The sequence below is a fragment of the Giraffa tippelskirchi genome, chromosome 8 (genome assembly GCF_054371585.1).
Source record: "Giraffa tippelskirchi isolate mGirTip1 chromosome 8, T2T-mGirTip1v1.2.pri, whole genome shotgun sequence".
Classification (NCBI taxonomy): Eukaryota; Metazoa; Chordata; class Mammalia; order Artiodactyla; family Giraffidae; genus Giraffa; species Giraffa tippelskirchi.
In genome coordinates this window covers 85,626,108-85,643,173 of record NC_137282.1, presented here as the reverse complement: position 1 = coordinate 85,643,173, position 17,066 = coordinate 85,626,108, and the positions used below count along the sequence as shown (strand labels likewise).

At 38.6% G+C, this 17,066-nt stretch overlaps 1 long non-coding RNA gene across 13 annotated transcripts in view; it reads left to right on the top strand.

Annotated features, from left to right (window-relative positions):
* LOC145516377 (uncharacterized) overlaps positions 1 to 17,066 on the top strand; it is a 523,613-nt gene that overhangs the window by 81,631 nt on the left and 424,916 nt on the right. For 4 of the 13 annotated variants that reach the window (XR_014061349.1, XR_014061338.1, XR_014061336.1 and 1 more), the window contains exon 2: positions 11,050 to 11,167. The exons of the other annotated variants lie outside the window; for them this stretch is intronic. This is a non-coding gene — a long non-coding RNA (uncharacterized LOC145516377). The remainder of the gene's footprint in view (positions 1 to 11,049; positions 11,168 to 17,066) is intronic. 13 annotated transcript variants of the gene reach the window in all.

Genomic DNA, 17,066 nt, shown 5'->3' with positions numbered 1-17,066 from the left:
AAGAAAGTTCTAATTACATTTTTTTTTAAACATGTACCTATCCGGTTTTCCCAGCATTTTTTATTGAAGAGACTGTCTTTCCTCCATTTTAGAGTCATGCCTCCTTTGTCATAGATTAATTGGCCATAGGTACATGGGTTTATTTCTGGACTTTATATCTTGTTCCAGAGATCTATACTTCCATTTATGTGCCAGGACTGTGCTGTTTTGATGACTGTGGCTTTATAGTACAGTCTGAAGTCGGGGAGCCTGATTCCTCCAGCTCTGTTTTTCTTTCTCAAGATTGCTTTGACAAGTACATACTGCTATGTTTAAAATAAAATGCCTTTCGGAAAAAAAAAAGCAACAAGGATATATGGTACAACACAGAGACATATAACCATTATATTATAATAAGTACTGGAGTGGGTTGCCATTTCCTTCTCCAGGGAATCTTCCCAACCCAGGGATTGAACCCAGGTCTCTTGCATTGCAGACAGATACTTTACCCTCTGAGCCACCAGGGAGGCCTATATTATAATACCTTTAAATGAAGTACAACCTATATAAAATATTGAATCACTATGTTTTAGAATGGGAAAGACTAGAGATCTCTTCAAGAAAATTAGAGATACCAAGGGAACATTTCATGCAAAGATGGTCTCAATAAAGGACAGAGATGGCATGGACCTAACAGAAGCAGAAGATATTAAGAAGAGGTGGCAAGAATATGCAGAAGAATTGTGCAAAAAAGATCTTCACGACCCAGATAATCACGATGGTGTGATCACTCACACTCATCTAGAGCCAGACATCCTGGAATGTGAAGTCAAGTGGGCCTTGGGAAGCATCACTACGAATAAAGCTAGTGGAGGTGATGGAATTCCAGTTGAGCTATTTCAAATCCTAAAAGATGTTGCCATGAAAGTGCTGCACTCAATATGTCAGCAAATTTGGAAAACTCAGCAGTGGCCACAGGACTGGAAAAGGTCAGTTTTCATTCCAATCCCAAAGAAAGGCAATGCCAAAGAATGCTCAAACTATTGCACAATTGCACTCATCTCACACGCACGACTGAAGCGACTTAGCAGCAGCAGCAGCACACACTAGTAAAGTAATGCTCAAAATTCTCCAAGCCAGGCTTCAGCAATATGTGAACCGTGAACTTCCAGATGTTCAAGCTAGATTTAGAAAAGGCAGAGGAACCAGAGATCAAATTGCCAACATCCACTGGATCATCAAAAAAACAAGAGAGTTTCAGAAAAACATCTATTTCTGCTTTATTGACTATGCCAAAGCCTTTGACTGTGTGGATCACAATAAACTGTGGAAAATTCTTCAAGAGATGGGAATACCAGACCACCCGACCTGTCTTTTGAGAAACCTGTATACAGGTCAGGAAGCAACATTTAGAACTGGACATGGAACAACAGACTGGTTCCAAATAGGAAAAGAAGTACGTCAAGGCTGTATATTGTCACCCTGCTTATTTAACGTATATGCAGAGTATGTCATGAGAAATGCTGGGCTGGAGGAAGCAGAAGCTGGAATCAAGATTGCTGGGAGAAATATCAATAACCTCAGATATGCAGATGACACCATCCTTATGGCAGAAAGTGAAGAACTAAAGAGCCTCTTGATAAAAGTGAAAAAGGAGAGTGAAAAGTTGGCTTGAGGCTCAACATTCAGAAAACTATGATCATGGGATCCGGTCCCATCACTTCATGGGAAATAGATGGGTAAACAGTGGAAACAGTGTCAGACTTCATTTTGGGGGGCTCCAAAATCACTGCAGATGGTGATTGCAGCCATGAAATTAAAAGACGCTTACTCCTTGAAAGGAAAGTTATGACCAACCTAGATAGCATATTTAAAAGCAGAGACATTACTTTGTCAACAAAGGTCCGTCTAGTCAAGGCTACGGTTTTTCCAGTGGTCATGTATGGATGTGAGAGTTGGACTAGAAAGAAAGCTGAGTGCTGAAGAATTGATGCTTTTGAACTGTAGTGTTGGAGAAGACTCTTGAGAGTCCCTTGGATTGCAAGGAGATCACAGCCAGTCTATCCTAAGGGAGATTGGTCCTGAGTGTTCATTGGAAGGACTGATGTTGAAGTTGAAACTCCAATACTTTGGCCACCTGATGCAAAGAACTGACTGATGGGAAAAGATCCTGATGCTGGGAAAGATTGAGGGCAGGAGGAGAAGGGGACAACAGAGGATGAGATGGTTGGATGGCATCACCGACTCAATGGACATGGGTTTGGGTGGACTCTGGGAGTTGGTGATGGACAGGCAGGCCTGGTGTGCTGCAATCCATGGGGTCGCAAAGAGTTGGACATGACTGAGCGACTGAACTGAACTGAACTGAATCTTGTACACCAAAAACTAATATAATATTATAAATCAAATATATTTTAATAAAAAATTAATAAAAAGTCCTATACCAGGAAGAAAGTTTGGAAAAAAATAAAACAGAAAAAATAAGAAAAAAAAGATTACAACCACAGCCTCACCAACTGCAAATTTATTACATGAATAGAGAAAAATAGATCACATGTTCTGTTACTGTTATCTGGTATAGGAAACCTTAACCTTAGGAAGTACAGTGTACAATCTTAGAGAATTCTTCCGTAACTAAAAATATGTTTTAACCTATGGATTTTTAGATAATTTGCTCATTGATAATGTTTAAACTGATTCTGTTGAGTTTTACAGGTGAAGAATTACACCACATGCAAATAATAATGGTGATTCTGTCTCTGCTTCTTTTAAATGTATAATTTATTTTATCTTATTAGCTTTGGTGAGACTTTTAAAACAGTAATAAATAATTGTCCCTTCAGGCACACTTGTCAGTGGCAATTCTCTTGTGTTTTGACAGTAGGTATGATATTGACCATTGGGTGCTGAATCAAGAACATTTTTTCTACTTTATTAATATATTTAAAAATGATCAAGAGTAAATATTTAATTATTTCCACATGCTAGTTCGGCATCTATTTCAATGGTTACTTTAACTCCCTTGGTTTATTGATGTGATCAGTTATTATTATTAAAGAACCATCTGTTGATTCTTGGAATATTTCCTAACTGGCCAAGACCATGGTGTGTAGGTTTTCTTTTAATGTTTACATTACATTGAAAGTTTAAATTTGCTTCTATTTTATTTATAAATCTTACAGTAATCTTTATAAGTTATATGTGTTTGTAGTTTCTTTGCTTTGTCATATTTCTCTATAAAGATTATAATATTTTAGATTGTAAAATTAGTTATGATGTATTTAATTTTTTTCTATGCTTTTTAACAATTTAACAGCAAAGGGATTATCTGTCACTTGAAAGAATAGAAACATTTTTCTATCGACTATGTAAGCCATTCATTATTTTTTGAACTAATTTCTTTGACAGATTTCCCAATTTATTCTATGCTTATCAGTCTTTTATTTTTTTCCAAATACAACCAATTTCTTTCATTTTTTGTAGCTTGACCTTTTTTTCTAATTTCATAAAATGTATCTGTGTTTTTTTTTTCTCTCTCTGTTTTTAAACTCTATTTGTCTTAATTGTTTTCTTTTATTGTTCTTTTAAAATAGCTAGCTTTTGAGTTTATTTATGAATTCTATTTTGCCTCTATTTTACTATTTGTTTATTGATTTGTATTTTATTAATTGTTGTTGGTTTTCTTGACGTTTGTTCTGTTTTACTCTTTCTACCTTGAGTTAAGTACTTTGACCATTTATTTTACATTGTAGAAATTAATAATAAAAGCTTTAAAGTAACTTTCTTTGACTATGCAGCAGTGTTTTCCAAGTTTTTATAGGTAGTGCTATTTTTGTTGTTTTCCAAATGGCCTGTAGTTGTAATTTTGGTTTTTTGTTCTATCCAAGGGTTATTTAAAAGTAATTTTCCTCTTCTAATTTCCAAATTGTACTTTAATAAAAAATTTATTATAATATGCTTTGTGGTGAGATAATGCAAATCATATAATTTCTGTTTTTTGAATTGAATAGTTTATTGTTTTTGTTTTTCTTTTTTTGCAGCTGCGTAGAATACCTTGTAATTAGGAGGGTAAAAGGGTATAGTTACTCCTTTCTTTCACAGAGTAAAATAGAGAAAGTAGAAAGAAACCTCTGCTTTGTTCGTCAGTTGTAACTCTTTGGGTCTTTGAGTCTGGGAACAAATTAGGGAGAAATAACAAAGGCCTGTCTACCTTCTTGATTTTGGTGATTTCTATTTCATGATGTCAAATTGGAATGTGCTGTGAGTAGAGACCTATGTAGGTTTATCTAAATTTAATTTCCTCTGTTTTGTGATTGTGTATTACTCTTAAGTTATTGGGTTGACTATTTTCTTTTTTTTAAATCATTTTTATTATTTTTTAAAAAATTGTTTGAATTTTGGAGTGATGTTTGTCCAGTATATTTGAAATTACTGTCTAGAGCCCATATGAACCCAAGTTCTATTCTAACAACTTTGGGCTTCTCAGAATTATTGTTAATCTTCTATTTTATTAGTCTGGAAACATACAGAAAAAGCAAAAAAAGATAGATTAATATCATCCACAATCCAAATATCCTTAGAAGTCCAATGTATTAATAATTTGGTGAATAGTTTTCTGTTTTTTTCTTTAATTTTTAATACAATTGAACACACATGAAGCTTTCTACTTGTTTAAATCCTTGAAGGAAATTCACTTTTAGGGAAAATACAGTCTAGGAAGGGTGGATATAAATATTCACCCACTTTCCACAGGAAGACAAAACTTTCTTCTTGCCAGATATCCATAGCAAATCCTGTATCACCAAGGAGAGCAGTGAATGCAAAGAGGGGAGGGCTCAGGAACAGGGAACATGCATGCAAACCAGCCAAATGAAAACTGAATAATAAGACTAAGGATAGCTGGTATCTGTACAAATAGTATTGTATAGGAAGTGAAGCCAGGGATTATGCATGTTATGTCTTTACTACTGATTACAGAGTAAAGATTAATAAAATGCCTAATATTCAAGAAATTCTAGTCTACCTCGACAATTCATGTTATGGAATTTCCCAGGCAAGAATACTGGAATGGGTTGCCATTTCCTTCTCTAGGGGATCTTCCTGACCCAGATCGAACCCGTGGGATCAAACCCTCAACTACATCTCCTGCAGGCGGTTTCTTTACCTGCTGAGACATTGGGGAAGCCCCTTGAAAGAAATGAATTTTGAGCAATTTGAAGAAAGAATAAGTAACTTCCTGAAAGAATAATCTGAATATATTTTGCATGGTTGAAAATATTGGAGAAATGTAGTGGTAAGAGAAGAGATGGACAGTCAAGCATAGTTATCTGTTCTTACAGATGCAAAAGGAATATCAGTGTGGAGATAGTAAGCAGAAAACAAACTTTTTCTGAACTAATTCTAAGACAAATGTTAATATTTATGAGATGGGACTCCTGTTTTTGTAGGGGAGAATACGATGCAACTTAGAAAAGATCAAAGTGTTGTCACTCCTAAAAATTTTTTCATATGAAAATGGATAGAAAGATAAAGATTAATGCTGGATAGAAAGAGTGCTTGTTAGGGAAGATTAGCTACATTATTGCCCAGAGTTTACAATATTACACAATGCTAATTTTGCATCAGTGCCCTGGCTAAATGCCAGGAGAACACCCAAGAGAAAACATACTCAATTTACTATGGAGCCAGTAAGCAGTTGGTTTCTGAAGAAACAGATTTTGAAGATATTTTATATTCATAGACATTAGAATTTCCTCTGTGGGCGGCAGAACACTTTAAACAGTAATGTGAAACCACTTGCATCTACTAATTGCTAACTTACTCAGTTGGTTTTGTTTTTTTTTTTTGACCTGTACAGTAGCAGCAAGTAAAGAGAAGCCAGTACTGTGTGCATAATTGCAGACCTTTGAAGCTCAAGCTCAGGTCTTTGCTGTGCCCCTAATTTACTCGTTGACCTTGGTCAAATTACTCCTTCTCTCTCTCAGTATCAATTTCCATAGAAATAAACCAAGAGATAGGAATTCTTAGCTCTTTATATTCCATTTTGAATGGAAGTTCTAGAATTCTGAGCGTCGAATTCTTATCAGTGCTAAGTGTTAAGTAATAATAACTTCAACCAAATCCAATCTCCCACACACCCACAACCCACCCACACACACACACACACACACACACTTCCCAAGTGGCTCTAGGGGTAAAGAATGCAACTACCAATGCAGGACACAAGTGACGTGGGTTCAACCTGGGCTGGGAAGATTCCCTGGAGTATGAAATGGCAACCCAATCCAGTATTTTGCCTGGGAAAGCCCATGGACAGAGGAGCCTGGTGGGCTATCCATGGAGTCGCAAAAGTCTTGAACGTGACTTAGTGACTGAATATCAACAACAACAAACGCCATGGGCATTGCTAACAAGCTACGGGAGAAATATCAATAACCTCAGATATACAGATGACACCACCTTTATGGCAGAAACAAAGAGGAACTAAAGAGCCTCTTGATGAATGTGAAAGAGGAGAGTGAAAAAGTTGGCTTAAAACTCAACATTAAAAAAACTAAGATCACACCACCTGGTTCCATCACTTCATGGCAAATAGATGGGGAAACAGTGGAAACAGTGACAGACTTTATTTTCTTGGGCTCCAAAACCACTGCAGATGGTGACTGCAGCCATGAAATTCAAAGATGCTTGCTCCTTGGAAGAAAAGCTATGACAAACATCGACACATATTAAAAAGCAAAGACATTACTTTGCTGACAAAGTTTCATCTAGTCAAAGCTATGGTTTTTCCAGTAGTCATGTATGGATGTGAGAGCTGGATCATAGAGAAGGATGAGCACTGAAGAATTGATGCTTTTGAACTGTGGTGCTGGAGAAGACTCTTGAGAATCCCTTGGACTGCAAGGAGATCAAACCAGTTAGTCCTAAAGGAAATCAGTCCTGAATATTCATTGGAAGGACTGATGCTGAAGCTCCAATACTTTGGCCACCTGATGTGAAGAACCTGCTCATTAGAAAAGACCCTGATGCTGGGAGAAATTGAAGGCAGGGGGAGAAGGGGGTGACAGGGAATGAGATGGTTTGATGGCATCACCAACTCAATAAACATGAATTTGTACAAGCTCTGGGAGTTGGTGAAGCACAGGGAAGCCTGGTGTGCTGCAGTCCATCGGGTCACAAAGAGTCGGACATGATTGAGCAACTGAACAACAAGCTCCCAAATGATGCTGATGCTCTGGTCCTTGAAGCACATTTCTGTGCCTCAGTTTCCTCTTGGACAAAAGAAGGATAATGATAGTAGTTATCTACCTCCTATAGTTGCTGTAGGGATTAAGTGAATTTATACTACTGATGAGAAGGCAATGGCAGCCTACTCCAGTACTATTGCCTGGAAAATCCCATGGACAGAGGAGCCTGGTAGGCTGCAGTCCATGGGGTCGCTAAGAGTCGGACACGACTGAGTGACTTCAGTTTCACTTTTCACTTTCATGCATTGGAGAAGGAAATGGCAACCCACTCCAGTGTTCTTGTGTGGAGAATCCCAGGGACGAGGGAGCCTGGTGGGCTACCGTTTATGGGGTCACACAGAGTCGGACACGACTGAAGTGACTTAGCAGCAGCAGCAGCAGCAGCATACTACCGATGTACTTTGATAGTGCCTGGTATATAGTAACACTTACTCACTGTTGGCTATTAACATTATCAATCTTTATATCAGCCCCACAAGACAGATGCTATTGTTGTTCATTTTCCTAGGGAGAAAACTGAAGGTAGAGAAGTTAAGTGACTTATTCAAGGCTACGTTAGTAGTCATAGAGCACAGGGCTTTGACTTTAAGTGGCAGTTTTTCCAGATTTATGAAGGAAGCAGCTGCATAGACTTTTTTATTAATTTTTTCATAAATAACTGTAAGAACTCAAGTTTTAAGCCATTAAGTCTCACTGTAGCAAAAAGGTCACCATAGCTTTACTTAATAGCTTTGTTCAACATCTGTTTGGTCTCAGCAATTTCTTCCTGAAGGTTGAAAAACACTTTCAGTCATACCTTCAGCAGACACAGATGGTCTACAGTTTCCATCTTTTATTGAAACTTTCTTCTCCTCTCTAAATGCTTGCTTCTGCACTTTTTTCAGCATAATTTCTTGATCTTTTCATGTACATTAGCTTTGTTATACTGAGGATGGAAAAACAGAAATGACTAGGTTCATTACCTAGGAGAGAGGGTTTTTAAAATAATGCCACAGACTTCCTGTTACGAGTTCATGTGTTATGAAGTGATTTTCCAGGGGTAGTACCCCTGTGACTCTGGGATACCTCTGTGGGAGGCCAAGTCTAGAGGAATTGTCTCGTGACTAACTTGTCAGTGTGAGAAATAGGTTTACAACCTGGGCTTTAGACAAATTGTTTTGAAACGTGTGTGATTTCTACACTTACAATATGGTAAGTCCTTTCTGAATTTAAAAGAGCTTAAAAAGAGTGTGGATGATGGTCAGCAAACTAAGATGCTAAGGGCTACATGAATCAACCCTGGCTCAATATTTTTGTTCCTTTATGTAAAAAGCAATGACCCAAGGCATTTTTCAACTCACTTCAGTATTCTTGTCTGGCAAATCCCATGGACAGAGGAGCCTGGCAGCTACAGCCCGGGGGTCCCAGAGTTGGACACGACTTAGCTTATGAACAACAACAACAAAGCCATTTTTAGAGGCACTCATGTTCTTTGTATATGCAAAGAAAAGTGAATGAATGTTTTTCATTCCTAAAAATATTAATTGTTTACATTTTTAATTGAATTTGGGTTGAGAAGCAGATTGAAAATGTTTCATTAAAACATGAAGTTGAGGAAAATACCTTATTATTCCACCCTCAGAGGTTGCTTCCAGAGATAATTTGATAGGACTCATTTTCTTTCTGCTCTGGTACATCAAAGCTATTGCTCCTTTCATCTAGAAAGTTAATTAGTTTTGTTCTCCAAGTTTTCACCTGAGCAGTCTCTGGCAATCAATAGATTATGGAAGTTTTGGGATTTATAATGTTTTGGAGGCAAGGATGTGAAAATGCAGCATGCCAGAACTTATTTAAGCTAGTTAACATAAGGAAAATTAGATTTCCCAAAATAGTGACTAGGCAGACCTTACCAGGAATTTAAGTGGAAGTAATCAAATTTGAGAAGTGAGGACTTGCTGTAAATCTCAGCATCTTTATTACAAGTTTCATTTCCTCATATGTTCCTCATGAGTTCTTAAAAATTTATGTTAAAAATGCATGCTGTCAGTTGTATCTTTGGACTGTATGCCAAAGCCTTTGACTGTGTGGATCACAATAAACTGTGGAAAATTTTTCAAGAGATGGAAATGTCAGACCACCTGACCTGCCTCTTGAGAAACCTGTATGCAGGTCAGGAAGCAACAGTTTGAACCAGACATGGAACAACAGACTGGTTCCAAATAGGAAAAGGAGTACGTCAAGGCTGTATATTGTCACTCTGCTTGTTTAACTTATATGCAGAGTACATCATGAGGAACGCTGGACTGTAAGAAGCACAAGCTGGAATCAAGATTGCTGGGAGAAATATCAATAATGTCAGATATGCAGATGACACTACCTTTATGGCAGAAAGTGAAGAAGAACTAAAGAGCCTCTTGGTGAAAGTGAAAGTGGAGAGTGAAAAAGTTGATTTAAAGCTCAACGTTCAGAAAACTAAGATCATGGCATCTGGTCCCATCATTTCATGGCAGATAGATGGGGAAACAGTGGAAACGGTGGCTGACTTTATTTTTCTGGGCTCCAAATCACTCTAGATGGTGACTGCAGCCATGAAATTAAAAGACACTCCTTTGAAGAAAAGTTATGACCAACCTAGATAGCATATTGAAAAGCAGAGACATTACTTTGTCAACAAAGGTCCATCTAGTCAAGGCTATGGTTTTTCCAGTAGCCTTTACATGACATGGATGTGATGTGAGATCCATCCACATGTATGGATGTGAGAGTTGAACTATAAAGAAAGCTGAGCGCCAAAGAATTGATGCTTTTGAACTGTGGTGTTGGAGAAGACTCTTGAGAGTCCCTTGGACTGCAAGTCCATCCTAAAGGAGATCAGTCCTGGGTGTTCATTGGAAGGACTGATGCTGAAGCTGAAACTCCAATACTTTGGCCACCTGATACGAAGAGCTGAATCATTGGAAAAGACCCTGATGCTGGGAAAGTTTGAGGGCAGGAGGAGAAGGGGACGACAGAGGATGAGATGGCTGGATGGCTTCATCGACTCGATGGACATGGGTTTGGGTAGACTTAGGGAGTTAGTGATGGACAGGGAGGCCTGGCATGCTGTGGTTCATGGGGTTGCAAAGAGTCAGACACGACTGAGCGAGTGAACTGAACTGAACTGAACTGACTTCTGGTACAATACAGTTGCTCACACTTTCTCGTTTATACATCCATCCATTCATTCTACATGGATGTACTGAAATTGTAGTGTGAACCAGCCTTTCTGATGGATTGAATGTGGAGAGTCTGAGAAAGGGAAAAATGAAAGAATACTCTTACTTGATAAATAGTGTAGTAATGAGACAGTCTTTCATTTACTGGGAGATTGGAGGAGGAGATATTTTTAGAAACTGTAGAGTAGGAAGCATGAGTTGGGTTTCCGGAATACTAAGACGTATGCTGTGAGTGATCAGATAGGCACAAGAGTTTGATCAGGGGTTGTGATTTGGGAGTCATCATCATACGGACCCAATATGAAGCTATTGGACTAGACTAAGCACCCGGGGAGTAGGTGTAGTCTGAGATGAGAAGATCTAGACCTGAGGTTTGGTCACCCCACAACATTGTGGTTAAAGAGAAAAGTTCATGGAATTTTCCAGGCCAGAATACTGGAGTGGGTAGCCTTTCTCTTCCCCAGGGGATCCTCCCAACCCAGGGATTTAACCCAGGTCTCCCACATTGCAGGCAGATTCTTTACCAGCTGAGCCACTGGGAAGCCCAAGAATACTGGAGTGGGTAGCCTATCTCTTCTCCAGCAGATCTTCCCAACTCAGGAATCAAACCGAGGTCTCCTGCATTGCAGGTGGATTCTTTACTGACTGAGCTATCATGGAAGCCCTAAACAAGAGAAGGAGGATTCTATGAAGTAGATGGAAAGAACCAGCCTGTGAAGTGTAAATTGTGTTGTCCTGGAAGCCAAGGTAAAGAAGGTGTTTCAAGAAGGACATGATTAGCTGTGCTGGATGCTGCTGAGAGTTAAAAGATGGGGACCATCAAGCATTGACAATTGATTTGGTGATTTGAGTGAGCTTAGTGGAATGCTGCAAAGAATATAATCAATCTGATTTCGGTGTTGACCATCTCATGCGAAGGGTTGACTCATTGGAAAAGACCCTAATGCTGGGTAGGATTGGGGGTGGGAGGAGAAGGGGACGACAGAGGATGAGATGGTTGGATGGCATCACCGACTCGATGAACATGGGTTTGGGTGGACTCCGGGAGTTGGTGATGGACAGAGAGGCCTGGCGTGCTGCAATTCATGGGGTCGCAGAGAGTCGGACACGACTGAGTGACTGAACTGAACTGAGTGGAATGCTGAGTTAACATCAGATTAGAGATATTGAAAACCTGAACACAGCTATCACAGACATTTAAGTTTTTCTTTTTTTTTTCAATAAATGAGAATAGAAAAATGGACCAGGTCCTGGAGGGAGTTGTGAGGTCAAGATGGGTATTTTTAAGATGGGACAAATTACAACATAATTGTATAGTGAAGAGAAAACTGATGTTGTGATCAGGAGAAAGAGTAATTGTAGAAGTAGTCTTTGAGTAGGGATAAGGTGTTGGAATCAAGATAATTAAAGAAGGTATTAGCTTTAGATTAGTAGGAGGAGTTCATCCATGTGACAGGAGGGAAAGCAGAGGGTATGGGTACAGATGGAGAAAGGCTAGTAAACTTGGTGTAAGAAGGGCATGGAAATTAGTTCCTGAATCATTCTATTAGGAAAATAAGAGGCAAGAATTTCAGCTAAGAGTAAGGATGGAGCTGGTGAGGAAGTTTGGGGAGAAAATAAAGATGTGAAAAGAGGTGTTTGTGGATGGGAAAGTCAGAAATGTAGAAGGTTGCTGGGCAACCTTATTTTTGAAACTTGAGGTTGTACTTGAAAGCCCAATCAGCATGGTTCTGTGTTTTCTCTAGCCACAGTCCAATGCTCGGTTGCAGATGTACAGTAGGTATAGAGTTAGGTTTTAGCAGTTTTAAACTTTGTCAGGTAAGTATTAAGGAAGTAAGCTAGATAAGGATGTATGCCAGAGTGATTAAAATGATAGATCTTGGATCTAAATTTGGTAAGAAGTGAAGGAGAGGCTTGAGAAGGGTAGGTGGTAGGATCAATGGATTTGATGACCCAGTAGGACCAAGGGAGTTTTGGAGTGAATATGAAAGAAAAAATGAACTGGAAAGATAGAAGTTGAATATTAGAGAATAAAATGCTGGAAACTGAGATTGTATGATGTTAGTAATGACAAACATCTAGAGTATAAACCCTGAAGTGTGTGCTTGAGGTAAGGTTGCAGGCAAGATCAATTGTAATGAATAGGTCAACTAACTGACATATCATACTGTTCCAAAGTTTTAAATGGGTCTGTTATTTTAATAATAGGACCACCAATAAATCACAGGAAATGTGATGAAAATCCAGGGGTTCAACTTTTCAAGGAATGAAAGGTTCTGACTGGGAGGATGGTAGGTAATTGATGGGGTTGGATAGTAGCTGCTAAATGTATTTCCATAGTCATAACTTTAAAGGGAGATCAAAGAACATACTTGTATATTTTACTCTAGCAAATTCAGCTTCTCAGACCGAGATCCGCAGTAGGCAGATTGATGAGTTTTGTTAGAGTTGGAGCTTTTGCCATATAATTGTACTAAAATGAAAAGAGAGAAAGAATGAAAGGTGTTTCCATGTCAGTCATTCTAATTAAGGACTATTAGGATTCAAACTAGACAGTAAGAGAGGGAAAGACTTCTAAGAAGAGTGATTGAGAGGGAAAGTAGGATGATCGTGGGTTGGAAGCCTTGGTAAATGGAAGCAAAGAGCTGCTGGAAAAGGTGTACAGAGTGAATGAACTGAAAATATAGAACATGGTGTTCAGAGTGGGAAGCTTGAGGCTATTTTGAAGGTGACACAGTTAATGGTGATGACAAGATTGAATGCTGTCTGGGCCCTTTGGACTTGAGGAGGTGAAGGAACTGAGACGCGAGAGTGTTGATGCCAGTAATTATTATTATTACTATTTTTGATAGGAGTAGGGGAAGAAAGGAGAAGGCATGGCGCCCCACTCCAGTACTCTTGCCTGGAAAATTCCATGGATGGAGGAGCCTGGTAGGCTGCAGTCCACGGGGTTGCTATGAATTGGACATGACTGAGCGACTTCACTTTCACTTTTCACTTTCACGCATTGGAGAAGGAAATGGCAACCCACTCCAGTGTCCTTCCCTGGAGAATCCCAGGGACGGGGGAGCCTGGTGGGCTGCCTTCTATGGGGTCGCGCAGAGTCGGACACGACTGAGGTTACTTAGCAGCAGCAGGGGAAGAAAGGAACTTGTGTAGCAGGTGATAAAATGTAATCAATAAATGATGAAGAATGACCAGGATTTGTAGGTGACAGTAACAAGTACGGAGAGTGTTAGGCTTGAACTTTACAAGATCTGAGCTTTTGAGCAAAGAGAGAGGACTCGTTTAGAGGGAGCAATGGGAGCAAGATGGATACCTACTCCACTTCCAGACTTTGAGGAATGGAGGGGTATGAGAAGAATAAGTCCTTCCTTCAAGAGGGCTGTGGAGGAGACTTGTGTCACCACAAAACAGCTAGGGGAAGGAGGTGTTCAGAGAAGAATTGAATGAGCTGGATGGAGCTGAATAGCAAAGTACCACAAACTGGGTGACTTAGAACAACAGAAATTTATTTTCTCATAGTTTTGAAGGCCAGAAGTCTGAAATCAAGATGTTGAAAGGGCCATGTTCCTGTTGTAGCCATCAGGGAGAAATCTGTTCCAGGCCTCTCACTTAGCTTCTGGTAGTTCTTTGCTCGGGCAGCATAAATCCAACATGACATTCTCCCTGAGTGTATGCCTGTTTCTAAATTTTTCCTCTTTATGAGGACACTAGTCATGTTGAATTATTAATAGAAGGTCTCCCAACTCCCATATGACTTAATTCTAGCTTAACTAATCATATTTTCAATGATCCTATTTTTTGCATTTTATTTTTTAATTTAAATTTTGTTTCTTCTAGTTTTACTGAGATATAATTGAAATATAGCACTGCATAAGTTTAAGGTGTACAGCATAATATTTTTACTTACATTCATCATGAATTGATTATCACAATAAGTCTAGTGAACACCTGTCATCTCATATAGATACAAGATTAAATAAATAAAAAGTTTATCTTTTTCCTTATGATGAGTACTCAGGATTTACTCTTAACAATATTCACATATATGGGAGAGTTAATTATATTTATGTTGTACATTATATTTCTGGTACTTATTAATGTTATAACTGGAAGTTTGTACCTTTTGATTAGTAGTAGTAATGTTACTTGCTCAGTTGTGTCTGACTCTTTGTGACCCCAGGGACTGTAGCCTGACAGAGTCTTCTGTCCATGGGATTCTCCAGACAAGAATACTGGAGTGGGTTGCCATTCCCTTCTCTAGAGAATCTTCCTGACCCAGGGATTGAACCTGGGTCTCCTGCATTGCAAGCAGATTCTTCACCATCTGAGCTACAGGGATCATCCAATTACCTTTCACCCAACTGCTGCCCCTTGTAGCCACAACTCAGATCTCTTTTTCTATGAGTTTGTGTGATTTTGAAATATTGACCTGGAGCACTGCATTAGCTCCTGGTGCACAACATAGTGATTGGATATTTCTATACATTTCAAGGTGATCACTACAATAAGTCTAGTTACCATCTGTCAGCATACAAAGGTATTATGTACTTATTGACTGTATTCCCTACACTGTACATTTCATACCCATGACTCATTTATTTTGTAACTGCAAGTTTATACCTTTTAATCTCCCTCATCTCTTTCTCTCATCTTCCATCCCACCCCCAGCAACTCCTGTTTGTTCTCTGTATCTATGACTGTCTCTGTTTTATTGTATTTGTTCATTTGTTTTGTTTTTCTAGATTCCACATATAAATGAAGTTACATGATATTTGTCTTTCTCTGTCTGACATTTCACTTAGCATGATACTCTTTAGGTTCATCCACTTTGTTGTAAAGGGCAAGATTTTATTCTCTTTTATGGCTGAGCAATAAAGATTCTATTGTATAAACTATATATGTGTATTGCTGGATTGTATGGTAGTTCTGTTTTTAATTTTTTGAAGGACCACCATACTGTTTTCCTAGTGGCTATGCCAGTTTACATTCCCACCAACAGTGCACGAGACTTCCTTTTTCCCCACTTCCTTGCCAATACTTTGTCTGACAAATGTAAGGTGATACCTCATTTGGTTTTGATTTACATTTCCTGGATGATTAGTGATGTTGAACGTCTTTTCGTATTCCTATTTGTTTTATTTTTAATTATTTATGTAATTTCACTTTTGGCTATGTTGAGTCTTTGTTGCTGCGGATGGGCTTTCTCTAATTGCACCGAGCAGGGGCTCTTCTTCATTGTGGTGCACACACTTGTCATTGCAGTGGCTTCTCTTGCTTCAGAATTGCAGACTCTAGGGCATGTGGGCTTCAGTAGTTGTAGGATGTTGGTTCAATAGTTGTGTCCAGGCTTAGCTGTCCCACAGCATGTGGAATCTTCCAGGACCAGGGATCAAACCCATGTCCCCTGGATTGGCAGTTAGATTCTTAACTATTAGACTGCCAGGGAAGTCCTTATGTGCCTATTTGCCATCTGCACATCCTCTTTGGAAAAACGTCTATTCAAGTTCTCTGCCACTTTTAAATTGGACTTTTTTTAAAGTTAAGTATGAGTTCTTAGTATCCTTTCATATCAATGCTTTGTCAGATATATCAGTCTTTTTATTTGTTGATAATTTCCTTTCCTGTGCAAAAGATTTTGAGTTTAATTAGGTCCCATCTGTTTGTTTTCACAAAAAATATTGTTAAGACCAATATCAAAGAGGCTACTGCCTGTTTTCTTCCAGGAATTTTATGATTGAGGTCTTATACTTAAGTCCTTAATCCATTTTGAATTTATTTTTGTTTATGGTCTGAGAAAGTAGTCTAGTTTGATTCTTTTGCAAGTAGCTGTCTAGTTTTCACAATACCATTAATTGAATAGTCTGTCCTTTTGTATATCCTTGCCTCTTTTTGTTCATAGATTAGCTGTCCATGTAAGTGTGGCTTTATTTCTGGACTCTCTATTGTGTTCCATTGATTTATGGGTCTGTTTTTGTGCCACTACCAAACTCTTTTGGTGACTGTAGCTTTGTGTTATAGTTTAAAATCAGGGCACATATGCTTTCAGCCTTGTTCTTCTTTCTCAAGATTGTTTTGACTGTTCAGATATTTTTTGTGTGTTTCCATACAAATTTTAGAGCTATTTATTATAGTTCTATGAAAAATGCCATTGGAATTTTGATAAGGATTGAACTGAATCTGCCCTGAGTAGTATGGTCATTTTAACACCATTAACTCTTCTAGTCTCTGTGAGCACAATGTATCTTTCAATTTGTTTGTGTCATCTTCACTGTCTTTCATCATTGCATAATGACCCTATTTTTTAAAAACTTTTAATTTTATAATGGATTATAGCTGGTTAACAATGTTGTGATAGTTTCAGGTGGACTGCAAAGGGACTCAACCATACATACACATGTATCCATTCTCCCCAAACCCCCCTCCCATCCAGGCTGCCACATAACATTAAGCAGAGTTCCCTGTGGTATACAGTAGGACCTTGTAGGTTATCCATTTCAAATATAGCAGTGTGTATATATCAGTCCCAAACTCCTTAACTCCCTCCTCCCTCCATCCTTCCCCCCTGGTAACCATGCTTGTTCTCTTAAGTCTGTGAGTATGTTTCTGTTTTATAAATAAGTTTATTTGTATAATTTCTTTT